Genomic DNA, 16,771 nt, shown 5'->3' with positions numbered 1-16,771 from the left:
TCGCCCCACCTGACATTAAGTATCCAATCCTCTCTCTCCGTTACCACATACAGATATTGTACCTATGTTAAGTTACCTTTCTATAACCAATCACATTGCATGTTAGGTTTTTAAGGTTGACACATAGAATGACGTTAGTACGTGCGCAGGTTGTACGTCAGCAATGATGAGTTTTTGCTATAAATATTGTGTTTTTTCTAAAAGTAAAGAGAGTGAGAAGATCGAGCGATTGCTGATGTTCGTTGTACTCCCCGTTTTATGAACTTGTTATTAAACGGACTCACTTTGCCAAACTATTGAGTTGTCTTGATTATTTGATGCATGAGTATGAATCTGCATCCCCATCTATGTCAAGGGTGCTGCCGCTCATCTTAAAGGGCTGTTTGGAGATTATCCAGTTCAAAGGATTAAAAAGAAAGCTCAAGTTACGCGCAGATGAGGAAAAAGGCTCAGAAAATGGAGGAAAGGAGAGAGACGGTGAAAGAAGAGTCGGAGGAATAGTTGAAGCAGGGAAGAATAGAACCTCCGTCCTGGAGGGGTTGAGGTGCAGAAAATGGGAAGACATCCAGTTCTGGATGGCGGAAAGAGAATTCCACACAGTAGAGCGAAGCGTAGACTCAAAAGAAGAAAAGGAGAAAAATATTTGAGTGTCAACTGCGTACAGAGGAAAGGAGAGATTAAATGAGGAAATGAGAGCTGAGAGTTGAGCGACATAAAGAGAAAAACGGGGAGGAGAAAGTACAGAGCCTTGAGGGACACCATAGAGGAGAAGAAATGAAGAGGTTTGTCCAGCCCAAGTAACAGAGTGGTACCGCTGAGAAAGATAGGAGCGGCACCATTCAAGATTAGAAACAGAGAAGCACAAAGTGGAAAGAGAATGATTAACAGTATCGAACGCCGCAGAAGATCAAGCAGAATAAGGATAGTTAGAATAGGGATAGTTATGACATGAAAGCGGTCAGCACAGCTGCAACAGCTGTACTGGGGCGCTTGCAAGAATTGCCTGGGTGAAAGAGCAGGGATCGCAGCGAGGCGTGATATAAGGAAGGATCAGAAGAACTGTGGGCTGCGCTTGTGAAGCACCCACTCATGGTTCCAGCGGCTGGGCCTGTGTTTAGCTTAACCGGCGGACTCAGAGGTTGGTGACTGACCCCATCATCCACCCCCCCCCATGCACTTATACGAAACATTGGTTAAGTGTTGGCAATAAAGGGCTGTGGGGTTCTTATTGCTCATCATGCACCAAATCAATCCTAATGATACTACATAATGTGTACTTTTGGGCACCAGGTCCTGAGGTTACGCCCTCAGGCCCATGCCGTCTTCTTGGTCCCACTCCGTACGTTGCCCTGTTATCTCTCTTCCTTCTTTTGTACCTTTTTCTTGGGTGGGAGGGTCCTTGGGAAAAGAAAAAGTAAACTGCGTATGCAGGATACTTGTTTGGTGCTCCGTGCAGAGTGCCATACTGAATGCGTGTTCTGGATGCTCCAGCAGGGACTAAGGGCATGGTCTGCCTGTGTGGGGTATTTGTTCAGCACCCCGCCACCTCCTGTCCGGCTGGTGCCGATGGCATTTCGCACCTTGGGGGTGCTCCTTTGTCCCTACCTGGGTGTTTCCTGCTCCCCCTGCCCTCCTTACTTTCCTAAACAAGGGTGTTGTTCCCACCTAGCCCCTCATCCTGCCTGGCTTTCCCACACACTGGCCGATGCTCTACCAGCCAGTGTCCTGCCCTATCCTGTCCTCCTTGGGCCACAGGTTACTGGCCCCCGCTTTTCAGCAGCGGGGTGCCCCCTCCGCAGCGCTGACTATTGGGTTGTTCTATAGGTGATAGGTCACTTTGGGGTGGAGGATACCTGTTCTAAAAAAAACTAAAAAAAACAGGGTATCATGTTGCTGCTAGTAAGGTTCCCGTGTTGGGGTAAGCCACGTTCCACCCACTGTTGCTGGTGTCTTCGACTCTGAATTAACGTTGACTCATCAGTCCATTGACAGACTGCGCGTTTAAGTCATTTAATTAATACTGCTGGTCATGGCTCTATTATCTGCCGTTCAGAGGTCGGATATTAGGGAATGTTTTGCTTAAGAAAGAGCGGAGATCGTGGCCCGGCTTCCGGGCATGATGACATCGTGTGATCTTGGGCCAGCCGTTACATGCCTTGGACTCCCTCATCCGCGGTCATCTTATGTCATTTCACGCAGCGCCGATGAGGAATAAAGCGCCGCCGCCGCCGCAGCGTCGCCAGCGCTCGGGAAACCGACCAGCCGCGGTATTTAGCGCTCGAGAGAAGGAACGTGTGCATTACGCTGCCTGCCTCGTCCCATCCCTGCTGGAATCCAGCGCCAGAGGTTCCTTCTCTCCCCCTCTGCCTGGTACAGGCGTTTCTCCTGTTAACCCGTAGAGCTGCAGTGCAGGGCTGTGCAGGCTGGGAATCCCTCCTCTCCCTCTCTCACACACACACCTCACACACACACGCACGCACACACGCACACACCACACGCACCCCTCGCCCCAGCGCTATGGCGAAACACCCAGCCCAACTTTCCCCATTCCGCCAGGGCTAGGAGCTGCAGGCTGGAGAGAGAGAGGGGGCCGGGCATCCAACGCCCCAGCACCCCCTGAAACGGGGGTCCAGAGAATCCTACTGCAGACGGGGAGGGCAGCGGAAGATGGCTTAAAGATGTAGCCGGGAGGCGCCGGAGCCCAGCCCAGGTAAGGGAGGCGGGTGTCCGCTTAAGCACCCCCTGCATGCCTGTCTGTCAGTCTGTCTGCCCGCTGCAGCTCCTGCAATGGCACTGTGCATGGTCTCAATGCAGCGAATACATGCAAGCTATGCATTTTCTCTCTGATGGCTATGGATTACCCCCCCCCCCCCCAACCCGCTTACAGATAGTATATATATGGGTCTGTTTTATGTGTTTCCCTATGGAATAATTAATGACCTGTCTGGTTGTCTAGCTATTGGAACCGTCGTATTTACATATCTAATAATGTATATATATATATATATATATATATGTCCAGTGTGAGTATCCAGGGAGCTATCGCCTGTCTATCAACAGCACCAAAGCACCTGCTTTGGGCTGGTGTGCTGCAGTGTGATCAGCTGCTCAGGCTCGGGGAAGGTGCTGCTTTTTTTCTGGAGGGTGCTGACATTAAGCAGGTGGGGCTCTCTTCTGCATCCTAATGTTTTTGAAGGAGGAGGGGGGCAGAAGCGAAACGGAGTGTAAAAATTCAACAGTTACCGGGAGCCTCTGGGAGGAGGCGGCCCCCTTGTTCGGCTCCCGCGTTTGTCTGGGTTTCAGACTTTTGTTTTTTTGGGGACTGGGGCGCGGTGGGCGGCTGGGCTCCTCCCGAGCGATGCAGCAGCAGCGGCACCCCATTGCACCCCTCCTTTGGTCCCCCACCCACAGACTTCGCTTCAGTGGTTTCCATGGAGAAGGACCGCTGCGGTGGAAACACGCCTGGGCTTTAATGCACGGATAGATCTGTCTAGCGCAATAGCGACCGTCCAGGCGGGGCTACGCGAGACACCCCCCCCCACCCACCCACCCGCTACCCAAGTAAACCTGGCATGCTTGATGGACCCCGGATGGATAACAGTTTCTCCGACAACGGCTTGAACTGTGACTTACAGGTCGGTCAATGATCACCGCCGCAGGTGCTCAAACCACCGAGCTATCTGAGCGCCCACGGCAATATCCGACCTGCAGCCGCAGGGGCGGTGGAACGGGCTCTCGGCGGGCTAGGCTATGGCTCCCTTTCTCCTGGCGTGACATCTTACCATTAACGAGACCTCATTTTGCGCCCCATACATGCAATGCCATGTGTCCCCCTGCAAGCCCCTTATACCCACTATCATCGTCCGGTGTATCTCGCTCTCTTCCTCTGGCGCTATGAAACCACGAGAATGGTGATTCGGCGCCGTACACAACCCAAGACAGACACTATATTACATATGTGGTTGAATGACGTAGCCAGCTTTACAAATAATGTTCTCATGGTGATTCCCAGGTGCAGGGCAGGCATTTAACGACCTCGCAGGGGGGTGGATGATACGCGGAGTCAGCTGGCTCAGATTGGAAGCCGTGAGATGCAAGTTACACGCATAACACAGCAGCAGGCGCTTAATCCACTGAGCTATATTAAGTTGCCAGCACCACCTAGGAGCAGGCTGGGGTTTCCCCGGCAGCCCTGGAAGGGCTTTGCGATCAGACGATGAGCTGCTGCAGGAGAAACCAAGGCAACCGCCTCTTCACCCCCCAAAAATAGTTCCTTTTGTCATCGGTTCCGAAGGGGGCGGGGTCTGGGCTACCGGACCAATTGCAGAGGTCCGCTCGACCCACGCAGCTCTGGGTTGCCTCATTCGAAAAGCCATTGTCGGGGAGATTCGCGAACACGCACCAGCGAGATCTCCGGCATGGGTTGGATGGCGCTTTTCTGGCGTCGGGTGGCCGGGGCGTTAGGGGGCGCCGCCCAGAGATCAGCCATACCGACCAAGCAAATTACAGCATGCAATTTAGCAGCGTTACTTAGAATCCCAACCCCCCGAAAAACATGCCCATTAAACATTGGTCCCCCTTACTTAGTCCGCAGGGTATTGCAGGCTAATATATTACACCACACAGGACGTATTAACAGCATAGTGGGCCTCATCATGAGTTGGACGCTAACCCCATCGGTATTACCGTCGGGGCTATTAGCCGTACCGCCAAACCCCTCCTGCCGCTATTAGCGCCGGATCACAGGTTTGGTGGAACGGTAAGTCCCCACTCCCCATTGAGCCCATTCAGGAATTTCCCATTCCTCATTAGCTACAATGGGGAATGTTCGGCGCTGTTACCGCCGGTGCTATTACCGCCGGTGCTATTATCGCCGGTGGTAATGGCAGCGAAAATCGGCAAAACCGTGGCAGATTTGTGCCCAGCTCGGAGCAGGGGGAAAATCTGCCAAGCCCGTGATTTGACAGACCCTTAAATGCGGCAGTAATATCATTACTGCCGCATTTAAGGATTACCGCCAAACTCGTGATATGGCCCAGTGCATGCAAACTCAAAACCTTATACAGCAGATCACCAGGAACGTATTCCGGCATAAGGCAACATAATATGCTGTAACGTTACATATGCATTACAGCACAGACTATTAAAACACAGCACCTCATTTACACACATGCATTCAATGGGACTTTCCCGTGTTAAAACATGTGTGTAAAGCAGGCACATAATAATAATAATTTATTTCTTATATAGCGCTACCCACCCATAGGTCTCAGAGCGCTCAATTAACTAAGAGATTATTACTCATTTTATCGACCTCAGAAGGATGAAAGGCTGAGTTGACCCAGCCGGGATTTGAACCTGCCACAGCAGGCTGCACACAGATATCAGGGGCGAGCGCTTATTGCATGGTATTGCAACATAGCGTACTACACAATAATGTATTGCAACATATATATTACAACAAACCCATACAGAACCAATTAAAGCAGCACACAACGCAACACAGCACGTGTGTTCTTTACGCAGTACAGTGCAACCAGTAGGCACTAAATAACGTCATTGATTAAAATGGTTATGTGTTATCACTGGTAATTTATGGCTCACCGTGTCTTGCATCGGAGGGAATGTCGGGGCACAAAGTGAGGGCAGAGGAAAAGAAGTAACTCAGCTCAGGAGTAAACCTGCAGTGTCCCTGCAGATGAACCAATAGCTGCCAGGCTGCTGGAGCGTTTTATAGATGCACAGTAAAGAAGAAAAAAAAGAATGCCAGCATTGTCCCTGTAAGCACAGGCAGATGCTGGCTTTGCCCAAGTAAAGCCAACATCTACTCCAGAAGCAAAGCGCCTGTGATAGCTTTGCTCAAACATTGCCCTTCTTTGCCTCTGCAAGGACACACTTTGCTGATAGCTCGGCCACACAAATACAGCACCATCCCCTTGAAGGACACACTTGTGATGAAATTATGCCCGGATCACAGCATGCGTCCCTGTAATTTAACATCTGTGGTGGCTTGAACCCGAAATGCCAGAGTTTGCCCCTTTAAGGACACACCGGTGGCAGCTTTGCCCCCAAATGCCAGCATTTGTCCCTGTAATTACACACCTACAAGGACTTTTCCCAATATGTAGGGTTTGCTCTTGTGAGGATACACCTGTGATGCTTTGCCGCACCACGCCCGCAAAAATGTCGCCATACAAGAATTGCAACGTTATTTTGCTGCAATATTACCCCATGGAAGCTGCGGGGGACACCCCCCATTTACCCCATTGATTATCCCCATAAATAATGTTGCCTATGCCGTTTCTCGATTACTGTATGTATGGCGACATTGTTTATGGATTTATGGGGTTAATATTACCTGATACCGCTATCACTTGCCTCTGTAAGGAAACACCTCTGATGGCTTTGCCCAGCATGCCAGCAACAGCCCATGTATCAACATACCTGTGATGGCTTTGTTCCAACACCCAGGTAATCATAGGCACCGTAGAAAGCCTTCCATCCACCTCAGCAAACTGACGTTTTCCCTATGTGTCTATGCATAACATAGTAGAGTGCACAACCCAACTCGCACAGGTTTGTCAGCAATACAAAGGTATTTACTGGGCATATGGGGCTTATTTAAGAACTCTTTCCCAAATTACAACGCATTTTGAGATGTGATCTCACAATCTCAAAATGCCCTGTCTTTTGACAAAGGGTACTTAAATCATGCTTGTATGCCAGGTAAATTACCTTGGAATGCTCAGGATCTGCACAGTTTTATATTACACATAGACAGTGTATACAGACTTACAATCACTGCAATGAATGGAAGCCTTTTTTCTATGTCCACCCAAAGTAGTAGGGTTCAAACCCTAACTTGCATGCATCATCCACACCTCCTTATCCCTATGACACTTTCTTACCTCTACATGCATGTCTAGGGCACACAGCAGCTCCTACATCTGTCTCAGCAGCTGCTACACTTTCGTCTCATAAATTGAATCCCTCCGCCCATAGGATTCAATGGGAGATGTGATTTCACCATTGAATTCAATGACTCGGAGGGTTTAGACAAATGTGGGATACAAAGAATCTGGATCATAACATAAAGCCGCATAGCTTTGTTGTTGGCATCACAAATAGAACAAATAATACATTTTGCCATTTTACATAACACCACGGTAAGAGCTTATGCACACGGGCCAAAGTTCTGATTTTCATTAACACAGTACAACCACTATACATCCTAAAACAAAGGCTTCCTCTAGCAGTGACAACAGGCAAAGCTATGCACATTGGGATTGTCTCTATATATCATAAGGCAACAGTTCCCTCTAGCGGTGACAACAAGCGAATTTACTGCATCAGACAAACATACAGGACAAACATACGTCTGGCCTTTTATCACATTGTTAGATTAGATAACAGATTGCAAGAAAAGTTACGAAAACATCATGTGATGCAAGATTACATAGTTTTAAATAATTCCATGTACTACATTACATGTGAAGCATGTCATAACATGAAACATTGCAACTTTAAACAACATAATATATTACAGCATAAGGTATCCCAATATAACACATTGCTGCATAATATACATTACATAGCACAGCATAAGATAGAATATTATAAAACAATGCATTACATAAAGCAGCACAACTCATACATAAAGATGAATAACAGTATATACTTGTCCATGTGCTCTATGGCAACTATATAGTAACAGCAGACAGCTTCCTGCAGCATAATGCACTGCAACATAACATATATTAAAACATACATTAACCCATAAGCATTACAGTATTTGAATACATACACTACATAAAAACGTTACACAGCACTACATATCACACCATACGATTACAAAATAGCATAATACACATCAGCATCATGTGTTACCGTATAACATATTTAAACATAGCATAATAGCTTAAAATACTACAGTATTACATAAAGTAATATAGTACAGGATCACATATCACAACATAACATATTTAAACATAGCATAATATCTTAACATATCTTAGATAATGTAATATAGTCTAGCATCATATATAGCAAAATAATATATTTAAAAATATCAATTTAAGCATAACAAAATTGCATACCATATTACATTAGTAGATAATGAACTTTAGTACAGCATCACATATCGCAATATAACATATTTAAACATAGCAAAATAACATAACATATTACACTGTTAAATAATGTAATACAGTACAGAATCACATATAACAACATAACATATTTAAACATAGCAAAATAGCACCACATATTACAATATTAGAAAATGGACTCCAGTACAGCATCACATATCACAACATAACATATTTAAACATAATAAAATAACATACCACATTACAATATTAATCTAATCTACTACAGCATAATCTATCACACCGTAACAGATTTAAATATAGCAAAATAGCATTCCATATTACAGTATTAGATCCTGTCATCTAGTACAGCATCACATATCACAACATAACATATTTAACTATAGAAAAATAGCATAGCATATTGCCATATTAGATCATTTAATCTAGTACATCGTCACATATCACACTTTAAAATATTTAAACATAGCTTAACATGTTACAATATTAGATAATGTAATCGAGTACAGCATTACATGTCACAACATAACCTATTCAAACATAGCAAAATAGCATCACATTACTATATTAGATAATGTAATCTAGTACATCATCACATATCACAACATAACATATTGAAATGTAAACACTTTTGAATATAACTAAACATAAAATATTACAACATTAGCTACAACAACCTAATGTACTAAAGCCTGACCCATAAAAAGGCAAGCAAACTCACTAGTCAAACACACATACGTTGAGCATAAAGGACACACGTTCAAATCACACTCGGCCCTTCATCTCTCAGAGGTTTATAAATTGGATTGCATTAATTTGAGTGATAATAACACCAATCAGCATAGCACTTAGAAGTTAGAGTCCACTTCAAGCACTATATAAAAATATGCTGTTATTAAACTATCACAAATTGTGATTTAACATACTATAAAAAAAGACACCACAAGATACACCATATAACATGCAACACAAAACAACGCATTTCAAAATCAAAGGGCAGTATATAACTAGTGTTGCATTATTGCACATTACAACATAGGTTTTCCAAATTATATATAAATATATAACATTCTCAAAAGAGGTCTGCATCGGGGACAAGGCATGCCCATTGTTACATTTAGAGCATGGTCCCCCTTTCAGCTTCTCCTTTTCTACAATTCCCCCATTGATTCTATGTGTCCCTTTCCACTTTCTTATTGGGTGTATGTCAAAAGAATTCAACAGGATTGTCCAAGATTAACTATTTTGAAATGATGAACTTCTAACAGAACATTTTGTATGTGATTATTCTAGGTTTGGATAATGTACTTGCCCAGTAAGACATGTTTAATGTTCTTAGGACCACACTGTATACTAGAATTGATCATTATAAACAAACGTCACAATATTTTAAAAAGAACAACTTACAATTTTAGTGCAATTAAATAATGTTCTTTTTATTAGCTTCTTTTGCCAAGAATACACGTCATTTTGTCTCACAACATAACAGTTTTTCTTTGAATTATTAAAATGAATGTCCTCTTTCTTCTGTGCGCCCCGGTGCAATACTTATCTTTGAGTGCTGGCCGCTGGCTGTTTGGTAGTGCCACTAAAACCATACATTGCTTACAGAATGCACAAACACAAACAATGAAAATAAAATAGAACATAACAGATGCAGTTGTAGACTCTGAATACACTTCACCTCTGGTCCTTACACAGTAGTCACCTCCGTCCATATCGACAATGCATCCTGAGTGCGATAGTGGCATTCCTGCAGGAGACACACAGTTGCAATGTGTCTCCAAACACAATGCTGTTCCGTACTTCCAGGATTGCCTCTTTTGCTGCTGCTCGAATTCTTCTTCTTACACTAAAATACACACCTGTAACTTTGGTCCCTAAGCTGTGCTATTCGCATTTCCGGGGGAAAGTTGTCCTCTCCCATATTAGGAGAAACTCACGGCTTGAGAGTTTTGTTGGATTCGGTGGCCGCACAGAATTTAAGAAGTGTAGGGACTGGGTCTAAAGACAAGAGTGTCTGTGTGCATGAGACGGTGAGCATGCACAGCCCCCAATACACAGACATTTTTGGGGAATTATACATATATATGTATATATATATATATATATATATATGTGTATACACACACATATATATATTACAGGACTTGCGATAGCGGCCCTGTAATAATGGTTAAGTTGCTCTTCCCATAGGAAGAACAGTTTTTGGGTGGCTCATATCTTTGTAGTGGTACGACAAATCCTCACAAAACTCAGCAAAAAAGGTATACAGCCAACTCAGAATTATTTTGCAATGTTTTGCAAACTTTTGTGTGGTTTCGTCAAGGAGGGTGGAGCAAAGTGATAGGGAGTGTCCGAAAACATTTGAAATCTGGATTGACATGAGTGGAAAATGTTTTGCTTGTGGGTACAGCCTAAACCGCTGGGCAGATTTGCATCCCACTTGCGTGAGGAGCAGCGGCCTGGCCCCAAAAGTGTGTTTTTGCAAATTTTGTGTTTTTATCTGTCCAGTAGATATTTAAAAAAATGTCCAAATGTAGATCCAAAAAAATTGATGATATTTCCTTCCGGTCTGCAGACTCACTGCCTGGTAACATTTGCAGACATCATACATGGCCACTGATTGGTCTATTAAAAATGTCAAGTGTGTCAAAACCTTTGAAACGGATGCCATGTTGGATTCATGAATTTCTCCCATAGTCCGTGAACATTGCGGTAAAGACATCAAAAAACACAACATTAAACTTTTCAAACAAATGAAACAATGTCTGGGGAGGTGAGGGGTGATGAGGGATGGGATGAGTTATGTCCAGTAAAAGCCAAAAATCTTGTGTTTTTTCTTCTCTGATGTCCTCAAACATCTTAGATGATATAATTTCTGTGATGTTCGGGAACTTGACAAATGTTCGAGGATATCCATGCATATGTGTGCATTACAGGGTTGGTGAAGTACCGTTATACCTGGTGTTATTCAACAAAACAGCATGAAATGTTGCAATAAAAATATAGATTCAACTTTGAATGTTGTTGCAAAGTTTGGTGCCGCTTTGTCCAGAGGGGCAACATTAGAGGGGGGTCTCAACATTTTTATATGGCTTATAACTTTAGTGTCATTTGACAAATCTGTATTACACAAAGACTAGAGACCCAACTTTGAATGTGTCTGCAAAGTTTGAAGGGATTTTGTCAAGAGGTGGCTAAATTGTAAGGGGTCCCAACATTTTCAAAATCGGAATAGGCTTGAATGGGAAAAAATATTCTGCTTGCGACTACAACCCAAAGTGCTGGATGGATTTGCAGCGAACTTTTGCGAGAAGCATTGGCAAGGACCCGAAAGCATGCTTTTGCAAATCTGCCCTGTTTTCTTTTTCTTCCAAAGTGTTAAAATGTATGCACAACAAATTGTGATGTTACTTTAGTGCCGGGGCAATGGACCTGGCCCTCGGCAAGGACACATTTCTACTCTGATTTGCTTATTGGGGCTTGCGGCATGGCCAAAGCCCAATCCCCATGGATTGGGGACACTTGTCATGGCTGCAAGCCATGAGAACTAGCCATTGGTCACATTATGGGGGTGTAGAGGAGAATGGACCAGGATGCAGGATAGGTACAGTGGATAACGGGGTGATTTGGTTGGACTGGGTCATGGTCACTTTGAAACAATATTTTCTTATTGTATAAGCGCTTAACAAGTAAACAATAAAATAAAATAAAATGTTTGAGCCTCAAACCCTCAGCAAAAGAACCATGACTGGCATTCCCAGTATAAACTGCAGATAACAACACACAACAGTATGCGCTGCAAAAAATATGTGCGCTAGGTACATAATGTTTAAGTTTCACTAATAAAAACCTATGAAATTAATTTTAAAAAATGTTAAAGGGACGTTATGGTTGCAAAGTAAAATTGAAAAAAACAAAGACATTTGCCAGTTATGGTAAGCTATGCAATCATAACTCGAGCCACTACCGTGCACTGCTAAGAGTAACACCTAGGACATCTAAGATGACATCACAAATGGCATTATTGATGACATCACTGATGACATCACCTATGATGGAAAGTCCCCACAAGAAGTTCTGTTCAGATTGTTGCTAGCGTGTTCGGGAGACCTCTCATGAACTACTCCATGTATCACAAAATGTATGTATTGAAACAGAAACTTTTTTTGAAGTGTAGTTAATAAAGCAGTTTAATAATGTATACACCTAGGCAATGGCTGGAGCACGGGCCATAGAAGGAGAGTATTTCTAATCTGGTATGTTTGACCAGTAGAGTCATAAGTCCAAGCCTATCAGAATCTTGACTAATGTTAAACTTAGAATGAACAGCTAACAATACAAGAATTACTACACACATGTGTTAGTACAAAAAATATACATGGAGCGTATCAATGCATACAAATCTGAGGCACATACAAGGAAACTATAGTAAGGAGGAAACAAATACCATGGCCATAAAATGACGCTAAGATTAGAGTTCATCATCAGGTATAAAAAATGAATTGTCTGTCTGGTGCCTGCATATTGTTTAGTGTATGCGCAGGGAGCAGGGTGAAATGGTGGGTGATTTGAATGCGCTGAATCTGGGTTTCTCCTTTAAGCTACATCCCATGTTCCTAGCATCCTAATAGGCTGCTGAAGATTCTCAGGCTTCTAATGATATTATATGTATTGTTTGAGTGTTAGTGTTCCGGTTTTCATTGATACCGAGCATTGCCACATCTACCTTTCACATATTGAGATCCACACTTTACAGTTCATTGTCGTCTGCCACTTGCACAGAGATATTGTCATAGGCCATTTAAAGATTAATATTTATCCTGGACCATCTGAAATCATGCATTTCTAATCTGTGGACTCACAATCTGGGTTAATGCTCTTTAATAGGAGTTTTCTCAAGAAGTGAGTGAAGTGGTGAATTCAGAAAACTTTGCTCAATGTTTGAAAGAACCATCAATAAAGTGGGGCGTATTTAACCTTTTGTTCTCTTGGAACATGGTGGTGTCTTGCGCTGACCACCTTCCCATTCACTGACACCTCCCAGGAGGAACTACGCCCCCTCAGAAATGCACATCTGCTTCCAATGATGCCCATGGAGCTGGAACCTTAATAATTATGAGGTTGAGGCATTTGCCGTCACCATCACGCTTGGCAACAGCACATCCTGTCCATTCAGACTCTGAAGAACAAGCCTGGAGTCCAGTTAACCTTTTGGAAGAGGAAGTCATAACATTTAGTGCCTGATTCAAGAAATACTTTACGGAGTGAATAAGGACTATGTTCGCCAATCTGCACCCAAACCCCACCCCTTCGTCAATTTGTGGAATCAAATTTGCAGGCTTCTTCCATACACTGTGGGGACTTCGCACAGGTTCGGCACGTCTTTGTGTGCAGTTGAGCGGTTGAGCCTACGCAGAGATGCGAATAGGGGGCAGAACATACAGAATGAGGAAGAACAAAAGAGGAAAATCGGGCGTGTCGAGGGACGTCCCATTTGAGGATATTGCACGCCCATAACTGTGCAAAACCAAGCATTTTCAGGGAACTGACCTTGTAACGTCACGGCGGGAGGAATCGGCATGCAAAGCTTGCGATCACACAGCGACCTGTAGGCAGGCGTAGTTCCAATCGCATGAGAATCACTGCACAAATGTAAGGTCCGAATGGGAATTTAGGGGTGCTTGCATACAGTTGGGGTGCCAATTGGAGTTAGGACTCCGCATATGCACTGTAGTGGGGTGCAGCCACAGTTTACAGGGGTTCACAGTGGTACGCATATTGAAATGGTGCTGTGAATAGTTACAGAAGACCCCACACAGTGTTGCTGGGTGTGATGCCCTAGGTAGGGGGTTTGCATGCAGCATTGCCGTGGTGCATTTCTTGGCGGACGTGGAGTGCAGAATGGTCGGTATACGTGGTTGGCTTTGCTTAGCGAGGGGGCGTGTCATTGGCATTTCAGCCGCTACTTGCGCATAGGGTAGCTTTGCGGGGAATATTCCATGAATACGCGGAGTGCGTGCATAAACGTATGCGTGCAGTGACGCGCAACCTCGTTTTCGGGGCGCAGACTTTGCACACTTTTCCATGAATCAGGCATAATGTCTAAATTGTTTGGCAGTCATCGTTTTACCAGTATTAGCACTTTTGGAGTAAATGATTTTCATGACAAAAAAATAGTCTGTGGTTTGCTTAGACGAGCCTTAGAATTCTCTCACCTTCTGTTTTTGATTAAAACAGAAGAAAAAGTAGCAAATGGATTATTAAAAGCCCTCACCGCCCCCTCCCACACACCCAGTGAGTGGGGGGAAGGACTCTGAGAGATCGCCATCATGGGAAAGAAATCCCATCAGCGTTGATAGGAATACTGTTGGGCTTTGCACCCGCAAGCCATACATACTTCACACAGCAATCTAATGCAGGCTGTGTCTTCTTGGTAATCACCTTTGCAAGTTTGTTGCCTTTTTCTGTACTTACAAATGTCTGGGAAGGGCTTGACTGAAGCAATGGGCATAGATCTCCCTCAGTACTGGGCAAACATATTACACCTAAAGGCATTTCTTTTTTATTTTTTTATTTAAGTGCATATGGCTAAATTCAAGCCCTCTGCACTACAAGATTAAAAACATTTGTTTAAAAAGATGAACCAATTCAATAACAATAAAACACGACCTTGCCTAAAGGAGAAGAAATGCATACATTACTAGGGGTTCTATCCCAAAATTGCATTGTATGACATTCAGATCGCTTTGATAGTTGTATGATATTCAGATTACACTGGTGGGCCTCTCTCCCACTATACACGTCTCCCAAAATGATCAGGGGTTCTATTCCAAAATTGCATTGTATGACATTCGGATTGCATTGATAGGCCTCTCTCCCACTATACAGGTCTCCCAAATTTGGCAGGGGTTCTGCTCCCAGTCTGTATTGTGTGGCATTTGGATTGCATTGGGGGCCCTCTCTCCCAGAGTGCAGGTCTCCCATATTTTTTATCAGGGGCACTGTTCCCAAACTGTATTGTATGATATTTATATTGCATTGATAGGCCTCTCTCCCACTATACAGGTCTCCCAAATTTAGCAGGGGTTCTAGCCCCAAATTGCATCTTGTGCCATTCAGATTGCGTTGATAGGCCTCTCTCCCACTATACAGGTCTCCCAAACTTAACAGGGACTCTGCTCCAAAATTTTGAATCATAAGGATTACAATACTCCTCAGGGTCCCCCCCCCACACAAGACTCTAGAACATAGTCAGAATTAGTCACAAGCACAAATTTAGCCTAACCACCTTAACATACTCTAAGTGAGGACCAGACTGTGATAGAATAGTTCGACTGCCCTCACCCCTTCCGAGAGACCTACATAGACAGCACTGGACTTTGACCTACACCCCCGACGACAGTACCCCAGCACCAAAACACCATCAGACAGCGCTCGGAGGATACACAAACCGACCCACCGGAAGAACAGACGGCACAAAAGGTCCCAAGACTACCAACACAAGAAGAAATACAGACACTCCCATCACAAGACACAGCAGCCAACCACTCAACCGGCACCTCCGCACTGAGCACCAAAATGCCCCGAACCAGAAAGGGACGCCGAGAAAGGGCACAAGACAAGGCCGCACTGGACACAGGCACACAAATCCAAATTACCACCAAAGCAACAACCTCAAATGGAGGAAACACAACACCAAAAACCAAAACAACCAGAACAAAATTCCAAAGGGAAAATTCCTTATATCTCACACCGTACCTCGCAACAACCCAAGAACCAGGATACCCCAATGACACAGAGACATCAAGACACACAAAGAACATCTCGAGACAACCAGGAAAAAGACGGGAACACCCAAGAAGAAGGTGGCTAGAGTCCGACCCCATCACCCCATACATCACAAGAACAGAAGGACACCCTCAACACCTGCGCCATTCCAGACATAACGACGACAAAGATCTTATAACCAACAACCCAAACATGAACCTAACTGACCAATTCAACGAAGAAGAAGCCTTCATGGACCTTCATCTAACCAGCACAAACTGAGAAGCAACACCACTGAACAGCCAAGCTTTAAATCTATAAGGCCACTTCAATGAAGATGCAGCTTCCGCTAATCCTCATACGCCCTCCTACAATGAAGATACAGCCCTTGCTGATCCTCATCCACCCCCAATCAACGCTAACAACGATGCACCGCAACCAAACAACCACAAACCAAAAAAAGGAACAACCAACAAGCAAAAGCACACCAAAAAGATCCACTGCAACCTCATCAATGCAAGATCAATGTCCAAACATGCCACTGAGATATACGATCTGCTCTGCGACGGAGGGTTCGACATCCTATTTGTAACAGAAACTTGGCTAGAGGACAACTACAAGATCATCCTCAACAACTGCTTGCCTGAATACTTCAAATGCGTCCAATCAAACAGAAAAACCAAGAGAGGGGGAGGGCTGGCAATCATTCACAAGGAACACCTGGATATCAAACTTGAAGACCCACTAATCATCGATAAATGCAAATCCCTAATCATACGTCTAGCAGTAACACCCAAAACAAACTTGAAATTCGTACTAATATATAGACCACCAACGTACGATGCAACCTTCGTAGACTCCTTCACAGAAGCAATCACTATCCTAGCCAT

General features: G+C 44.2%; 1 protein-coding gene across 7 annotated transcripts in view; it reads left to right on the top strand.

Annotated features, from left to right (window-relative positions):
* The first annotated feature begins 2,237 nt into the window (after window positions 1-2,237).
* Window positions 2,238-16,771, top strand: part of DLGAP3 (DLG associated protein 3) — a 1,860,282-nt gene continuing 1,845,748 nt past the window's right edge. For 6 of the 7 annotated variants that reach the window (XM_069622569.1, XM_069622570.1, XM_069622573.1 and 3 more), the window contains exon 1: window positions 2,238-2,710. The gene's annotated coding sequence lies outside the window, so the exon portion shown is untranslated. The remainder of the gene's footprint in view (window positions 2,711-16,771) is intronic. The other variant, XM_069622574.1, reaches the window with a different exon arrangement.

This window comes from Ambystoma mexicanum, chromosome 11 (assembly GCF_040938575.1).
Source record: "Ambystoma mexicanum isolate Mex_15411 chromosome 11, UKY_AmexF1_1, whole genome shotgun sequence".
In the NCBI taxonomy this organism is placed as follows: domain Eukaryota; kingdom Metazoa; phylum Chordata; class Amphibia; order Caudata; family Ambystomatidae; genus Ambystoma; species Ambystoma mexicanum.
The sequence above is the reverse complement of the archived record's forward strand: the minus strand, read 5'-3'. Positions and strand labels throughout refer to the sequence as shown.